This window comes from Pseudophryne corroboree, chromosome 3 (assembly GCF_028390025.1).
Source record: "Pseudophryne corroboree isolate aPseCor3 chromosome 3, aPseCor3.hap2, whole genome shotgun sequence".
In the NCBI taxonomy this organism is placed as follows: domain Eukaryota; kingdom Metazoa; phylum Chordata; class Amphibia; order Anura; family Myobatrachidae; genus Pseudophryne; species Pseudophryne corroboree.
This window is the reverse complement of record NC_086446.1, coordinates 805,989,663-806,008,056: the sequence shown is the minus strand read 5'-3', so window position 1 is coordinate 806,008,056 and position 18,394 is coordinate 805,989,663.

Here is an 18,394-nt window from a genome sequence, read left to right as displayed (position 1 = left end):
CAGTGTGACTCAGTCTGTGTGCACTCAGCTCAGCCCAGTGTGCTGCACAGTCATCAATGTATAAATTAAAAGCTTATAATTAATTGTGGGGGAGACTGGGGAGCACTGCAGGTTGTTAGCAGGAGCCAGGAGTACAATTATATTAATTAACAGTGCACACTTTTGCTGCAGGAGTGGTGACCAGTGCCTGACCACCAGTATAGTATTGTTGTATACTACTAATATCTCTTTAAATATCAACCAGTCTATATTAGCAGCAGACACAGTACAGTGCGGTAGTTCACGGCTGTGGCTACCTCTGTGTCGGCACACGGCAGGCAGTCCGTCCGACCAGAATTGTATTATTTATTATTATATACCTACCACCTAACCGTGGTTTTTTTTTCATTCTTTATACCGTCATAGTGTCATCCTAATTGTTACGAGTATACTACTATCTCTTTATCAACCAGTGTACAGTGCGGTAGTTCACGGCTGTGGCTACCTCTGTGTCGGCACACGGCAGGCAGTCCGTCCGACCAGAATTGTATTATTTATTATTATATACCTACCACCTAACCGTGGTTTTTTTTTCATTCTTTATACCGTCATAGTGTCATCCTAATTGTTACGAGTATACTACTATCTCTTTATCAACCAGTGTACAGTGCGGTAGTTCACGGCTGTGGCTACCTCTGTGTCGGCACACGGCAGGCAGTCCGTCCGACCAGAATTGTATTATTTATTATTATATACCTACCACCTAACCGTGGTTTTTTTTTCATTCTTTATACCGTCATAGTGTCATCCTAATTGTTACGAGTATACTACTATCTCTTTATCAACCAGTGTACAGTGCGGTAGTTCACGGCTGTGGCTACCTCTGTGTCGGCAGTCGGCAGGCAGTCCGTCCATCCATAATTGTATTATTATTATAATATATACCACCTAACCGTGGTTTTTTTTTCATTCTTTATACCGTCGTCATAGTGTCATACTAGTTGTTACGAGTATACTACTATCTCTTTATCAACCAGTGTACAGTGCGGTAGTTCACGGCTGTGGCTACCTCTGTGTCGGCAGTCGGCAGGCAGTCCGTCCATCCATAATTGTATTATTATTATAATATATACCACCTAACCGTGGTTTTTTTTTCATTCTTTATACCGTCGTCATAGTGTCATACTAGTTGTTACGAGTATACTACTATCTCTTTATCAACCAGTGTACAGTGCGGTAGTTCACGGCTGTGGCTACCTCTGTGTCGGCAGTCGGCAGGCAGTCCGTCCATCCATAATTGTATTATTATTATAATATATACCACCTAACCGTGGTTTTTTTTTCATTCTTTATACCGTCATAGTCAGTCATACTAGTTGTTACGAGTATACTACTATCTCTTTATCAACCAGTGTACAGTGCGGTAGTTCACGGCTGTGGCTACCTCTGTGTCGGCACTCGGCAGCCCGTCCATAATTGTATATACCAGTGACCTAACCGTGGTTTTTTTTTCTTTCTTTATACATACATACTAGTTACGAGTATACTATCTCTTTATCAACCAGTCTATATATTAGCAGCAGACACAGTACAGTGCGGTAGTTCACGGCTGTGGCTACCTCTGTGTCGGCACTCGGCAGCCCGTCCATAATTGTATATACCAGTGACCTAACCGTGGTTTTTTTTTCTTTCTTTATACATACATACTAGTTACGAGTATACTATCTCTTTATCAACCAGTCTATATATTAGCAGCAGACACAGTACAGTGCGGTAGTTCACGGCTGTGGCTACCTCTGTGTCGGCACTCGGCAGCCCGTCCATAATTGTATATACCACCTAACCGTGGTTTTTTTTTCTTTCTTTATACATACATACTAGTTACGAGTATACTATCTCTTTATCAACCAGTCTATATATTAGCAGCAGACACAGTACAGTGCGGTAGTTCACGGCTGTGGCTACCTCTGTGTCGGCACTCGGCAGCCCGTCCATAATTGTATACTAGTATCCAATCCATCCATCTCCATTGTTTACCTGAGGTGCCTTTTAGTTGTGCCTATTAAAATATGGAGAACAAAAATGCCACTCCTAGATGGGCCCGGTGTTTGTGTCGGCCACTAGGGTCGCTAATCTTACTCACACAGCTACCTCATTGCGCCTCTTTTTTTCTTTGCGTCATGTGCTGTTTGGGGAGGGTTTTTTGGAAGGGACATCCTGCGTGACACTGCAGTGCCACTCCTAGATGGGCCCGGTGTTTGTGTCGGCCACTAGGGTCGCTTATCTTACTCACACAGCGACCTCGGTGCAAATTTTAGGACTAAAAATAATATTGTGAGGTGTGAGGTATTCAGAATAGACTGAAAATGAGTGTAAATTATGGTTTTTGAGGTTAATAATACTTTGGGATCAAAATGACCCCCAAATTCTATGATTTAAGCTGTTTTTTAGTGTTTTTGGAAAAAAACACCCGAATCCAAAACACACCCGAATCCGACAAAAATAATTCGGTGAGGTTTTGCCAAAACGCGTTCGAACCCAAAACACGGCCGCGGAACCGAACCCAAAACCAAAACACAAAACCCGAAAAATTTCAGGCGCTCATCTCTAATTATTAACCTCAAAAACCATAATTTACACTCATTTTCAGTCTATTCTGAATACCTCACACCTCACAATATTATTTTTAGTCCTAAAATTTGCACCGAGGTCGCTGTGTGAGTAAGATAAGCGACCCTAGTGGCCGACACAAACACCGGGCCCATCTAGGAGTGGCACTGCAGTGTCACGCAGGATGTCCCTTCCAAAAAACCCTCCCCAAACAGCACATGACGCAAAGAAAAAAAGAGGCGCAATGAGGTAGCTGTGTGAGTAAGATTAGCGACCCTAGTGGCCGACACAAACACCGGGCCCATCTAGGAGTGGCATTTTTGTTCTCCATATTTTAATAGGCACAACTAAAAGGCACCTCAGGTAAACAATGGAGATGGATGGATTGGATACTAGTATACAATTATGGACGGGCTGCCGAGTGCCGACACAGAGGTAGCCACAGCCGTGAACTACCGCACTGTACTGTGTCTGCTGCTAATATATAGACTGGTTGATAAAGAGATAGTATACTCGTAACTAGTATGTATGTATAAAGAAAGAAAAAAAAACCACGGTTAGGTGGTATATACAATTATGGACGGGCTGCCGAGTGCCGACACAGAGGTAGCCACAGCCGTGAACTACCGCACTGTACTGTGTCTGCTGCTAATATATAGACTGGTTGATAAAGAGATAGTATACTCGTAACTAGTATGTATGTATAAAGAAAGAAAAAAAAACCACGGTTAGGTCACTGGTATATACAATTATGGACGGGCTGCCGAGTGCCGACACAGAGGTAGCCACAGCCGTGAACTACCGCACTGTACTGTGTCTGCTGCTAATATATAGACTGGTTGATAAAGAGATAGTATACTCGTAACTAGTATGTATGTATAAAGAAAGAAAAAAAAACCACGGTTAGGTCACTGGTATATACAATTATGGACGGGCTGCCGAGTGCCGACACAGAGGTAGCCACAGCCGTGAACTACCGCACTGTACACTGGTTGATAAAGAGATAGTAGTATACTCGTAACAACTAGTATGACTGACTATGACGGTATAAAGAATGAAAAAAAAACCACGGTTAGGTGGTATATATTATAATAATAATACAATTATGGATGGACGGACTGCCTGCCGACTGCCGACACAGAGGTAGCCACAGCCGTGAACTACCGCACTGTACACTGGTTGATAAAGAGATAGTAGTATACTCGTAACAACTAGTATGACACTATGACGACGGTATAAAGAATGAAAAAAAAACCACGGTTAGGTGGTATATATTATAATAATAATACAATTATGGATGGACGGACTGCCTGCCGACTGCCGACACAGAGGTAGCCACAGCCGTGAACTACCGCACTGTACACTGGTTGATAAAGAGATAGTAGTATACTCGTAACAATTAGGATGACACTATGACGGTATAAAGAATGAAAAAAAAACCACGGTTGGGTGGTAGGTATATAATAATAAATAATACAATTCTGGTCGGACGGACTGCCTGCCGTGTGCCGACACAGAGGTAGCCACAGCCGTGAACTACCGCACTGTACACTGGTTGATAAAGAGATAGTAGTATACTCGTAACAATTAGGATGACACTATGACGGTATAAAGAATGAAAAAAAAACCACGGTTAGGTGGTAGGTATATAATAATAAATAATACAATTCTGGTCGGACGGACTGCCTGCCGTGTGCCGACACAGAGGTAGCCACAGCCGTGAACTACCGCACTGTACACTGGTTGATAAAGAGATAGTAGTATACTCGTAACAATTAGGATGACACTATGACGGTATAAAGAATGAAAAAAAAACCACGGTTAGGTGGTAGGTATATAATAATAAATAATACAATTCTGGTCGGACGGACTGCCTGCCGTGTGCCGACACAGAGGTAGCCACAGCCGTGAACTACCGCACTGTACTGTGTCTGCTGCTAATATAGACTGGTTGATATTTAAAGAGATATTAGTAGTATACAACAATACTATACTGGTGGTCAGGCACTGGTCACCACTCCTGCAGCAAAAGTGTGCACTGTTAATTAATATAATTGTACTCCTGGCTCCTGCTAACAACCTGCAGTGCTCCCCAGTCTCCCCCACAATTAATTATAAGCTTTTAATTTATACATTGATGACTGTGCAGCACACTGGGCTGAGCTGAGTGCACACAGACTGAGTCACACTGTGTGACTGACTGTGCTGTGTATCGTTTTTTTTTTCAGGCAGAGAACGGATATAGCAGAGAGAAGTGAACGGATATATTATATTAAATAAAAGTTAACTAGCAACTGCACTGGTCACTGACTGTGGTAAACTAACTCTGTCTGCGACTCTGCACAATCTCTCTCTATCTAATCTATCTATCTCTATTCTAATGGAGAGGACGCCAGACACGTCCTCTCCCTATCAATCTCAATGCACGAGTGAAAATGGCGGCGACGCGCGGCTCCTTATATAGAATCCGAGTCTCGCGATAGAATCCGAGCCTCGCGAGAATCCGACAGCGTCATGATGACGTTCGGGCGCGCTCGGGTTAACCGAGCAAGGCGGGAAGATCCGAGTCGCTCGGACCCGTGGAAAAAAAAGTGAAGTTCGTGCGGGTTCGGATTCAAAGAAACCGAACCCGCTCATCTCTACTAGTAATGGGAGGAGTCAGACGCTGACACCGAGGTGGGCCTGTGTGCTTCAAAAATGCCAGGGCCTATTTTTGGTCCCAGTCCGGCCCTGCCCAGACCTAATTCTGAGAACTGCTTTATCTGGATAAAAAAAATCAGAAAAAGAGAACACGACAGTGCTCCTAAATCTGATACTCTTCTAGCTGATGCCATAGTCAGTAGAAAGAGAACTTTAGCTGTCAACCATTTAAGATCCACTTTATTAAGTGGTTCAAACAGAAAACTTGAAGGGCTTTGAGGACTATACTTAAGTCCCAAGGCACTGTAGGATAGTGATGAGCGGGTTCGGTTCCTCAGAATCCGAACCCCCCCGAACTTCAGCCATTTTACACGGGTCCGAGGCATACTCGGATTCTCCCGTATTGCTCAGTTAACCCGAGCGCGCCCGAACGTCATCATCCCGCTGTCGGATTCTCGCGAGATTCGGATTCTATATAAGCAGCCGCGCGTCGCCGCCATTTTCACACGTGCATTGAGATCGATAGGGAGAGGACGTGGCTGGCGTCCTCACTGTTTATAATTGTAGAAGAGACAGTTGATTGCTTGTTTTATTACTAATTGTGGTGAGGATTGGGGAGCAGCTGTTAGGACTCGGAGTACAGTGCAGAGTTTTGCTGATAGTGACCACCAGTTTTTTTTTATCCTTTCTCTGCCTGAAAAAAAAGCTCCATACCATATCTGTGCTCAGTGTGCTGCATGATATATCTGTGCTGAGTGCTCACACTGCTTAATTGTGGGGACTGGGGAGCAGCTATAGCAGGAGTACAGTGCACAGTTTTGCTGACAGTGACCACCAGTATACGTTTGTCTGCCTGAAAAACACTCCTGTGGTGGCTTTTTTTTATACTAGTTTAGCAGTCTGCTGACAGTGTCCACCAGGTCCATTATACTGTATATAGCAGTACGGTAGGCCACTGCTGTACCTACCTCTGTGTCGTCAGTCACTCGTCATCCATTAATAATTCTATATAAGGAACCGCGCGTCGCCGCCATTTTTCACTCGTGCATTGGAAATGATAGTGAGAGGACGTGGCTGGCGTCTTCTCAGTGTTGTTCAGGGGGCTGCAAATATCTGTGCTCACTGCTTTATTGTGGGTACTGGGTATATAGGAGGAGTACAGTGCAGAGTTTTGCTGACCAGTGACCACCAGTATTATACGTTCTCTGCCTGAAAAACGCTCCATATCTGTGCTCAGTGTGCTGCATATATCTGTGCTCACACTGCTTTATTGTGGGTACTGGGGACCAGCAGTATTATATAGTAGGAGGACAGTGCAGAGTTTTGCTGACCAGTGATCACCAGTATTATACGTTCTCTGCCTGAAAAACGCTCCATATCTGTGCTCAGTGTGCTGCATATATCTGTGCTCACACTGCTTTATTGTGGGGACTGGGGACCAGCAGTATTATATATGAATACAGTGCAGAGTTTTGCTGACCAGTGACCACCAGTATTATACGTTCTCTGCCTGAAAAACGCTCCATATCTGTGCTCAGTGTGCTGCATATATCTGTGCTCACACTGCTTTATTGTGGGGACTGGGGAGTGGGACCACCAGTATTATATAGGAGGAGTACAGTGCAGAGTTTTGCTGACCAGTGACCACCAGTATTATACGTTCTCTGCCTGAAAAACGCTCCATATCTGTGCTGCATTGTAGTATATAGTAGGAGTGCAGTGCATAATTTTGCTGACCACCAGTATATAATATAAAGCAGTACGGTACAGAAGGCCACTGCTCTACCTACCTCTGTGTCGTCAAGTATACTATCCATCCATACCTGTGGTGCATTTCAGTTTTGCACAGTTTGCTGACCACCAGTATATAATATATAGCAGTACGGTACAGTAGGCCTCTGCTGTACCTACCTCTGTGTCGTCAAGTATACTATCCATCCATACCTGTGGTGCATTTCAGTTGTGCGCAGTATATATAGTAGTAGGCCATTGCTATTGATATATTACTGGCATATAATTCCACACATTAAAAAATGGGGAACAAAAATGTGGAGGGTAAAATAGGGAAAGATCAAGATCCACTTCCACCTCGTGCTGAAGCTGCTGCCACTAGTCATGGCCGAGACGATGAAATGCCATCAACGTCGTCTGCCAAGGCCGATGCCCAATGTCATAGTAGAGAGCATGTAAAATCCAAAAAACAAAAGTTCAGTAAAATGACCCAAAAATCTAAATTAAAAGCATCTGAGGAGAAGCGTAAACTTGCCAATATACCATTTACGACACGGAGTGGCAAGGAACGGCTGAGGCCCTGGCCTATGTTCATGGCTAGTGGTTCAGCTTCACCTGAGGATGGAAGCACTCATCCTTTCGCTAGAAAAATGAAAAGACTTAAGATGGCAAAAGCACAGCAAAGCACTGTGCGTTCTTCGAAATCACAAATCCCCAAGGAGAGTCCAATTGTGTCGGCTGCGATGCCTGACCTTCCCAACACTGGACGGGAAAAGGTGGCGCCTTCCACCATTTGCACGCCCCCTGCAAGTGCTGGAAGGAGCACCCGCAGTCCAGTTCCTGATAGTCAGATTGAAGATGTCACTGTTGAAGTACACCAGGATGAGGATATGGGTGTTGCTGGCGCTGAGGAGGAAATTGACAAGGAGGATTCTGATGGTGAGGTGGTTTGTTTAAGTCAGGCACCCGGGGAGAAACCTGTTGTACGTGGGACGAATATGGCCATTGACATGCCTGGTGAAAATACCAAAAAAAATCACCTCTTCGGTGTGGAATTATTTTAACACAAATGCGGACAACAGGTGTCAAGCTTTGTGTTGCCTTTGTCAAGCTGTAATAAGTAGGGGTAAGGACGTTAACCACCTCGGAACATCCTCCCTTATACGTCACCTGGAGCGCATTCATCATAAGTCAGTGACAAGTTCAAAAACTTTGGATGACACCGGAAGCAGTCCACTGAACACTAAATCCCTTCCTCTTGTAACCAAGCTCCTGCAAACCACCCCACCAACTCCCTCAGTGTCAATTTCCTCCTTACACAGGAAAGCCAATAGTCCTGCAGGCCATGTCACTGGCAAGTCTGACGAGTCCTCTCCTGCCTGGGATTCCTCCGATGCATCCTTGAGTGTAACGCCTACTGCTGCTGGCGCTGCTGTTGTTGCTGCTGGGAGTCGATCGTCATCCCAGAGGGGAAGTCGGAAGACCACTTGTACTATTTCCAGTAAGCAATTGACTGTCCAACAGTCCTTTGCGAGGAAGATGAAATATCACAGCTGTCATCCTGCTGCAAAGCGGATAACTGAGGCCTTGGCAGCCTGGGCGGTGAGAAATGTGTTTCTGTTATCCACCGTTAATTCACAGGCAACTAAAGACTTGATTGAGGTACAGTGTCCCCGGTACCAAATACCATCTAGGTTCCATTTCTCTAGGCAGGCGATACCGAAAATGTACACAGACGTCAGAAAAAGAGTCACCAGTTTCCTAAAAAATGCAGTTGTACCCAATGTCCACTTAACCATGGACATGTGGACAAGTGGAGCAGGGCAGACTCAGGACTATATGACAGTGACAGCCCACTGGGTAGATGTATTGCCTCCCGCAGCAAGAACAGCAGCGGTGGCACCAATAGCAGCATCTCGCAAACGCCAACTCGTTCCTAGGCAGGCTACGCTTTGTATCACCGCTTTCCATAAGAGGCACACAGCTGACAACCTCTTACGGAAACTGAGGAACATCATCGCAGAATGGCTTACCCCAATTGGACTCTCCTGGGGATTTGTGACATCGGACAACGCCAGCAATATTGTGCGTGCATTACATCTGGGCAAATTCCAGCACGTCCCATGTTTTGCACATACATTGAATTTGGTGGTGCAGAATTATTTAAAAAAACGACAGGGGCATGCAAGAGATGCTGTCGGTGGCCGAAGAATTGCGGGCCTCTTTCGGCGTTCAGCCACCGCATGCCGAAGACTGGAGCACCAGCAAACAGTCCTGAACCTGCCCTGCCATCATATGAAGCAAGAGGTGGTAACGAGGTGGAATTCAACCCTCTATATGCTTCAGAGGATGGAGGAGCAGCAAAAGGCCATTCAAGCCTATACATCTGCCTAAGATATAGGCAAAGGAGGGGGAATGCACCTGACTCAAGCGCAGTGGAGAATGATTTCAACGTTGTGCAAGGTTCTGCAACCCTTTGAACTTGCCACACGTGAAGTCAGTTCAGACACTGCCAGCCTGAGTCAGGTTATTTCCCTCATCAGGCTTTTGCAGAAGAAGCTGGAGGCATTGAAGGAGGAGCTAAAACAGAGCAATTCCGCTAGGCATGTGGGACTTGTGGATGGAGCCCTTAATTCGCTTAACCAGGATTCACGGGTGGTCAATCTGTTGAAATCAGAGCACTACACTTTGGCCACCGTGCTCGATCCTAGATTTAAAACCTACGTTGTATCTCTCTTTCCGGCAGACACAAGTCTTCAGAGGTTCAAAGACCTGCTGGTGAGAAAATTGTCAAGTCAAGCGGAACGTGACCCGTCAACAGCTCCTCCTTCACATTCTCCCGCAACTGGGGCTGCGAGGAAAAGGCTAAGAATTCCGAGCCCACCCGCTGGCGGTGATGCAGGGCAGTCTGGAGCGAGTGCTGACATCTGGTCCGGACTGAAGGACCTGCCAATGATTACTGACATGTCGTCTACTGTCACTATTGAAAGAATGGTGGAGGATTATATGAGTGACCGCATCCAAGTAGGCACGTCAGACAGTCCGTACGTATACTGGCAGGAAAAAGAGGCAATTTGGAGGCCCTTGCAGAAACTGGCTTTATTTTACCTAAGTTGCCCCCCCCTCCCGTGTGTACTACGAAAGAGTGTTTAGTGCAGCCGCTCACCTTGTCAGCAATCGGCGTACGAGGTTACTTCCAGAAAATGTGGAGAAGATGATGTTCATCAAAATGAATTATAATCAATTCCTCTTTGGAGACATTCACCAGCAATTGCCTCCAGAAAGTACACAGGGAGCTGAGATGGTGGATTCCAGTGGGGACGAATTAATAATCTGTGAGGAGGGGGATGTACACAGTGAAAGGGGTGAGGAATCGGAGGATGATGATGAGGTGGACATCTTGCCTCTGTAGAGCCAGTTTGTGCAAGGAGAGATTGATTGCTTCTTTTTTGGTGGGGGCCCAAACCAACCAGTCATTTCAGTCACAGTCGTGTGGCAGACCCTGTTGCTGAAATGATGGGTTCGTTAAAGTGTGCATGTCCTGTTTATACAACATAAGGGTGGGTGGGAGGGCCCAAGGACAATTCCATCTTGAACCTCTTTTTTCTTTCATTTTTCTTTGCATCATGTGCTGTTTGGGGAGTATTTTTTTGAAGTGCCATCCTGCGTGACACTGCAGTGCCACTCCTAGATGGGCCAGGTGTTTGTGTCGGCCACTTGTGTCGCTTAGCTTAGCCATCCAGCGACCTTGGTGCACCTCTTTTTTTCTTTGCATCATGTGCTGTTTGGGGACTATTTTTTTGGAGTGCCATCCTGTCTGACACTGCAGTGCCAATCCTAGATGGGCCAGGTGCAGGGGCGGTTGGCCGGTTCCATGTGTCTATCTGCGGGCTGGCTGACACTGACAGTGGCTGCCAGCTCTTGCTGCCGCGCATCCGGGATTTGTGTTCCAGCTGCTGGAACGCAACCCGGACGCTATCATCTGCACCACCTAGCGACTTCCGGGTGCCGTTTGCCGGGAGTAGTGGGCGGCTTAGCATGAAGGGCACTGCAGGCGGCTGCTGGGCTCTAGCAGCAGCAGTGCTAGGTCTCAGTGGGAACAAGTGGCATGTACGTCCTTGCCGCCGGATCACTTCTGTTTCCACTGCCTTTTGCTGTGCAGGAGCTGTGGCTGGAAAATGGTGCCAGGGTGGTCAGAGGTGGACTGCTCGCTCATAAGTGTCAGGTACTGTTATTCACTGTCCATGTCATCTACTTCCTCACTGAGAACTGATGCAGAGTGTCTGTCCCACACAGAGCAGCCTGTGTGCAGCCTTCTCCCTAATCATCTCCCTCCTGCAGCTCCTTGCTGTTAACTGTTTACTGCCCTTCCTATGGCCAGGGATGGGAGCATTGGAACTGATACAGTACTATATAGCAGGTGCACTGACACAATCCATAGGGATGAGGACTCCCAACACACGTGTAACAGCAGAACCCTGCATGCACACACAGAAATACCTGTACTAGGCATACATAAGGCTGCTGTAGCTAGCCAGTAGCCTGGCACTGTAGGGGTTATTTACTTCTCCCACCATTGCCTGCAGACAGTGTGCTGGGAGATAAGGATCCTCTGGGGAACAATCTGATTGGATAGCAAGGGGTGGGTGTAAGGTGAACACTGTCTGCAAGCTCTGCAAGTGCATAGTTGAAAGGTCCCATCCTGGGACGTAAGAGGACACAGGCAGGGGGCAGGGACCAACTAATCACTATTGCACACATGCCTTCATGGATAGTTAATAGCAATTACATTGGAAGCATTCATTATTTTTGGTGGATTATTAGCTGCTTTTTGCTGTACCTGATCACATATAGTACGAGACCCAAAGCCTGTCCTGACTACTGACAATGAGAAAAATAATTTTTTATTGATGACCAATACAGTCACTCATTACATTGGTCCGATAAGAAATTGAATTCAGCTGTACGATAGTGCAGGTACATTCATGTGACAATTATTTGTAATCGTTGTTATATATTTGTAGATACAGTTTGGATTGGATATTTTGGTTTGCTGACCTGGTTCGATTCATAATAACTTATATGTTATTATTTTTTTTGAAAAGTATATTAAGATCACATTTTCTCTGTCTCTAAATATATAGATATCTACACCTATTTATGTATGCAAACTGTATATACAGCAGTGTATTGGGCCACTGGGCCCTAAGACACCCCCCCCCACTAGCCTTCCAGACATACAGTACCCCAGCCCAAGTACATATACTATCCGTTCTACCCCCAAGGCCTCAGGAACATCTACTACACCCAGTGCTTAAAGTGGTCCTAGAGAGGTGGTGGAACTCACCCCCCTCCCCACGGCGCCCATGAAATAAAGGTATTGCGCTCGCCGTAGGCGCGCGCAGCAAAAAGGGGGTGTGGTCTCAAAAATAAAGGGGCGTGGTCACACAATAGTAATAATGCCCACAGTAGTAGTACCCAAGTGGAAATGTTGAAGTGGGGGTATGGAAAAGTGAAGTGTGCAATTATGTGCGCGCCGAAGGTGCGCGCACTCCTGACAAGGGGGCGTGGCAAAAGGGGCGTGCCCTTCAGTGTAGTTTACCACACCATATACCCCTTATACACATTATGCACCACAATAGTAGGACCCCTTTCACATTATAGCTCACAGTATGAGCCGAAATTCACATTTATACCACACAGTATGAATCACATTCATATTACACCACACAGTATGAGCCAAATTCACATTACACCACACGGTATGAGCTGAAATTCACATTACACCACACAGTATGAGCCGAAATTCACATTACACGCCACACAGTATGAGCCGAAATTCACATTATAGCACACGGTATGAGCCGAAATTCACATTACACTACACTGTATGAGCCGAAATTCACATTATAGCACACGGTATGAGCCAAAATTCACATTATAGCACACAGTATGAGCCAAAATTCACATTATAGCACAGAGAATGAGCCGAAATTCACATTATAGAGTGACAGAGTGACAGGGAGAGTGACAGCAGGGACATGCAAAGTGACAGCAGGGACATGGAGAGTGACAGCAGGGACATGGAGAGTGACAGCAGGGGCATACAGTAGGGACTAGGGAGAGAGAAAGGCAGCAGGTTAGATTACCTGTTTAGCAGCGGCGGTGGTCTGCGGTGCTGTGGATGAGTAGGCTGTGGTAGGCGTGACGTGGAGGCTGTGGGCCTCGGAGATAGTGCGGAGGAGGAGGCTGTGGGTGCGCAGAGGTCCGAGGGCGGGGCGGTAGAGGAGGCTGAGGGCGGCTGCAGTGGATCGGGAACCAGGCTGGCTTTATTATCCCTGCCGCCGAATCGAGCTCCTGTGACCACGGCGCTAATATTTCAAAACTGCTGCGGACCGGCAGCCAATCAGCGACAGATTTAAACTAGTAGTGCCGCGGTCACAGAAGCTCGATGCAGCGGCAGGGATAATAAAGCCGGCCTGGTCCCAGATCCGCTGCAGCTGGGAGTCTGGAACCTGGGCTTCCAGTGCGGCGGCGATGGTAGGGGCGGAGCGACGGAGGGCGGACCGGGAACGCAGCTTCTTTGTCGGCCCATACAGTAATGCCCCCAGCAGTAGCATCCCTTATACAATGCCCACAGTAGTAGTGCCCCTTATGCAATGCCCCCAACAGTAGTGCCCCTTATGAAGTGCCCCCTTTACAATGCCCTCATTAGCTGTGCACCCCATCAGTAATTCCCTTAATGGTAATGCCCCTGTGTAGTATTGCCCCTAGTCGTTTAGCCCCTGTAGTTTAGCCCCAGTAGTCATGCCCATACTGGTAATGCCCCTGCAGTTATGACCCCAGCAATTTACTCCCCCCCCCCTCTAGTTTAGCCTCTGAGTGGTAATGCCCCCAGTAGTTTTGCCCTCATGTAGTTTGCCCCATGTAGTTTAGCCCCCAGTGGTAATGCCCCCTGCAGTTGTGCCCCCAGTTGTTTAGCCCCTGTAGTTTAGCCCCCATGTAGTTTGCCAAAGTTAGTAATGTCCCCAGTAGTTTGCCCCCTTGTAGTTATACCCCCAGTAGTTTAGCTCCTGTAATTATGCCCCCTTGTAGTTTAGCCCCCAGTAGTAATGTTGCCAGTAGTCTGCCCCTTTGTAGCTTGCCCCCTTGTAGTAATGCCCCCAGTAGTTTGCCCCTTGTAGTTTGCCCCAGCAGTAAAGCCCCCCAGTAGTTTGCCCCCAGTACTAGAGCCCCCCAGTAGTTTGCCCCTCTGTAGTTTGCCCCAGTAGTAAAGGCCCCCAGTAGTTTGCCCCCAGTACTAGAGCCCCCCAGTAGTTTGCCCCTCTGTAGTTTGCCCCAGTAGTTTGCCCCCAGTACTAGAGCCCCCCAGTAGTTTGCCCCTTGTAGTTTGCCCCAGCAGTAAAGCCCCCCAGTAGTTTGCCCCCAGTACTAGAGCCCCCCAGTAGTTTGCCCCTCTGTAGTTTGCCCCAGTAGTAAAGGCCCCCAGTAGTTTGCCCCCAGTACTAGAGCCCCCTAGTAGTTTGCCCCTCTGTAGTTTGCCCCAGTAGTAAAGGCCCCCAGTAGAAACGCCTGTGGTACACATATAGGAGGGAGAGAGGGAGAGGGAGAGAGGGAGGGGGAGAGGGAGAGAGGGAGGGGGAGGGGGGAGGGGGGGGGGGGAAGAACTATACTTACCTAGCCCCACTCCCGCCGCAGTCCTCTCTCGCCGCCCGCTCCTCTGCACTATGAGAGAGACGTCATGACGTCTCTCCCATAGCGCGCACTGACAGAGCCGGAAGCCGGAGCTCAGTACTGAGCTCCTGCCTACGGCTGCCGCTGCGGAGAGGGAGACGGGCGCCCGCTGGTAACGCGATCTCAGCGGGCGCCCGGCATCTCCCTGCAGCGCCGCCCGGGACATCGGGTTAGGTGAGCCGGGGGAGGCGGAACTGCGTTCCGTCTCCTGGTGGAACTGACGGAACGCAGTTCCGGCCCGTTCCGGCTCACTTTAACCCCTGCCTACACCCCTGCCCACACCACACCCCACCAGCCTTCTAGACTATCGGTAATCCCCCAGCCAATCACTCTCTCTTGGAGCAAGTACTGCAGACAAGCCTGGTCCAATGTGTTTTATTTGTTCCTGTCGGGTGCCAATGTGTTCTTCTTTCTTTCTTGTGCAATGTTTTTTGCGTCTAGTTTGTACTGCGAATGCTCTTGATGGTGTTTACACAGAGCCACAGTACAGTTACAGATGCACATAAAAGGGTACAAGGAATGTGTTGGGCATTCCTAGGTGATTACAGGAGGTTGGCTTATCAGACGCAGATGTGATGTAGTATGGGCATGTAGCTGAAAGTGGTTGATTATAAAGATGGTGTATTGCTCACATTAGAGGATGATCTGCACCCAGCGTAGGGCCAGTGAAAATTGCAGTGGGGTGAAAGTGGGCACCTCAGTCCATGCACATTCAGATGCACGGATGTACATCATGGAAGGGCAGTGGAGCAGCATTAACATAAGGTCACAAACAGCAAAAGATGCAAGGATTCCACAACCGAGTCCAACTCAGAATCAAGTCCTATCAAGGGGGTACCGCCCCCTTAGCCAACCACACCCCCTCAGACCCCGCCCCCACTAGGGCTGCTTCCAGATATTTCCCGGGCTGGTTTTCCATCCCAATCCGCCCCTGGCCAGGTGTTTGTGTCGGCCACTTGTGTCGCTTAGCTTAGCCATCCAGCGACCTCGGTGCAAATTTTAGGACTAAAAATAATATTGTGAGGTGTGAGGTGTTCAGAATAGACTGGAAATGAGTGGAAATTATAGTTATTGAGGTTAATAATACTATGGGATCAAAATGACCCCCAAATTCTATGATTTAAGCTGTTTTTAAGGGTTTTTTTGTAAAAAAACACCCGAATCCAAAACACACCCGAATCCGACAAAAAATTTTCAGGGAGATTTTGCCAAAACGCGTCCGAATCCAAAACACGGCCGCAGAACCGAATCCAAAACCAAAACACAAAACCCGAAAAATGTCCGGTGCACATCACTACTGTAGGAGGAACAAAAAAAGGTTGAATGCGCAGCATTCCCTGGAAAAAGTACGCACATCCTATAACTTGACAATTTTCTTTTGGAACCATACAGTCAATGCTGATACTTGTACTCTCAAGGAAGCCACCTTCAAACCCTTATCCATTCCCGCCTGAAGGAAATCTAAGACCCTGGAAACTTGGAAAGATTTCGGATCCATATTTCTTTCACTGCACCATGAATATAGGCCTGCCATATTCGGTGATAAATGCGAGCTGAGGAGGGTTTCCTCGCTCTGAGCATTGTTTGAATTACCTGTTGCGAGAATCCTCTTGACTTCAGGATAGAGGTTTCAAAAGTCACGCCATCAACGATAGTCGATCCCGATGCCTGTGGTAACAAGGACCCTGCATTAGTAGATCTGGACGTTGTGGGAGCAGAAATGGAGCATCCATCGACATTCTCTGCAGATCTGTGTACCAAAGCTTTTTTTATTTTCCTCACCACCCTGCAGGGCCGGCTCCAGGCCTACTAGCACCCTGAGTGAGAAAATGTAAAAGCGCCCCCCAACACCTATGCGCGCGCTCTTCTGGGAAAGTGGGCGTGGCCTCATGGGAAAGTGGGTGTGGCCTCGTAACTTCATATTATCAAACTATAAATAAATATATTTTCACCCCCCCTCTATGCACACAATTAGCAGCCTTACACAGAACAGCCACAGTAGTGTTCCTTACACATAATGTCTCCAGTATAGTGCCAGATACACATAATCTCTCCAGTATAGTGCTAGATACACACAATGTCTCCAGTATAGTGCCAGATACACACAATGTCTCCAGTATAGTGTCAGATACACATAATGTCTCCAGTATAGTGCCAGATACACACAATGGGGTAAATTTACTAAGGTCCCGATTTTGACCGAGATGCCATTTTTTCTTCAAAGTGTCATCTCGGTAATTTACTAAACTCAAATCACGGCAGAGATGAGGGCATTCGTATTTTTTTGGAAGTAGTTGTAAAAAAATACGAATGAATACACCATCGGTCAAAATACACCAGCAAATTAGTAGAACTCGGTCATTTACTAAAAAGTGCAAATCTCCAAAGAGGAAAACACTGCCGTGAAAAATTACAAATCGCAAAAAAGTGCTAAAAAAAAGCAGACCTGCTTTTTTGAGCCGTGATTGCATAGGCATGCAGGGATCCATGAGATCCGTGCATGTTTATCAGTGGGAAGGGGTGGGAAAGTGGTTATTTTCACACACAAAAATGCGTGGGGTCCCCCCTCCTAAGCATAACCAGCCTCGGGCTCTTTGAGCCGATCCTGGTTGCAAAAATATGGGGGGAAAAATGACAGGGGTTCCCCCATATTTAAGCAACCAGCATCGGGCTCTGCGCCTGGTCCTGGTTCCAAAAATACGGGGGACAAAAAGAGTAGGGGTCCCCCGTATTTTTAAAACCAGCACCGGGCTCCACTAGCTGGACAGATAATGCCACAGCCGGGGGTCACTTTTATATAGTGCCCTGCGGCTGTGGCATCAAAAATCCAACTAGTCACCCCTGGCCGGGGTACCCTGGGGGAGTGGGGACCCCTTCAATCAAGGGGTCCCCCCCCCCCCCAGCCACCCAAGGGCCAGGGGTGAAGCCCGAGGCTGTCCCCCCCCCATCCAATGGGCTGCGGATGGGGGGGGCTGATAGCCTTTGTTGTAAATGAAAAGATATTGTTTTTAGTAGCAGTACTACAAGTCCCAGCAAGCCTCCCCCGCATACTGGTACTTGGAGAACCACAAGTACCAGCATGCGGCGGAAAAACGGGCCCGCTGGTACCTGTAGTACTATTACTAAAAAAATACCCAAATAAACACAAGACACACACACCTTGAAAGTAAAGATTTATTACATACATGCACACAAACATACATACATACTTACCTTATGTTCACACGCAGGTCGGTCCTCTTGTCCAGTAGAATCCATGGGGTACCTGTAGAAAAAATTGTACTCACAAAATCCAGTGTAGATCGGTCCTCTTCAAATCCATTTGTAATCCAGGTACTTGATTAAAATAAAAAAACGGACACACGAGCCACGAACTGAAAGGGGCCCCATGTTTTCACATGGGACTCCTTTCCCCGAATGCCAGAAACCCCCTCTGACTGATGTCTAAGTGGGTTTCTTCAGCCAATCAGGGAGCGCCACGTTGTAGCACTCTCCTGATCGGCTGTGTGCTCCTGTACTGAGTGACAGGCGGCACACGGCAGTGTTACAATGTAGCGCCTATGCGCTCCATTGTAACCAATGGTGGGAACTTTCTGCTCAGCGGTGACGTCACTTTAGGTCAACCGCAGGGCAGAAAGTTCCCACCATTGGTTACAATGGAGCGCATAGGCGCTACATTGTAACACTGCCGTGTGCCGCC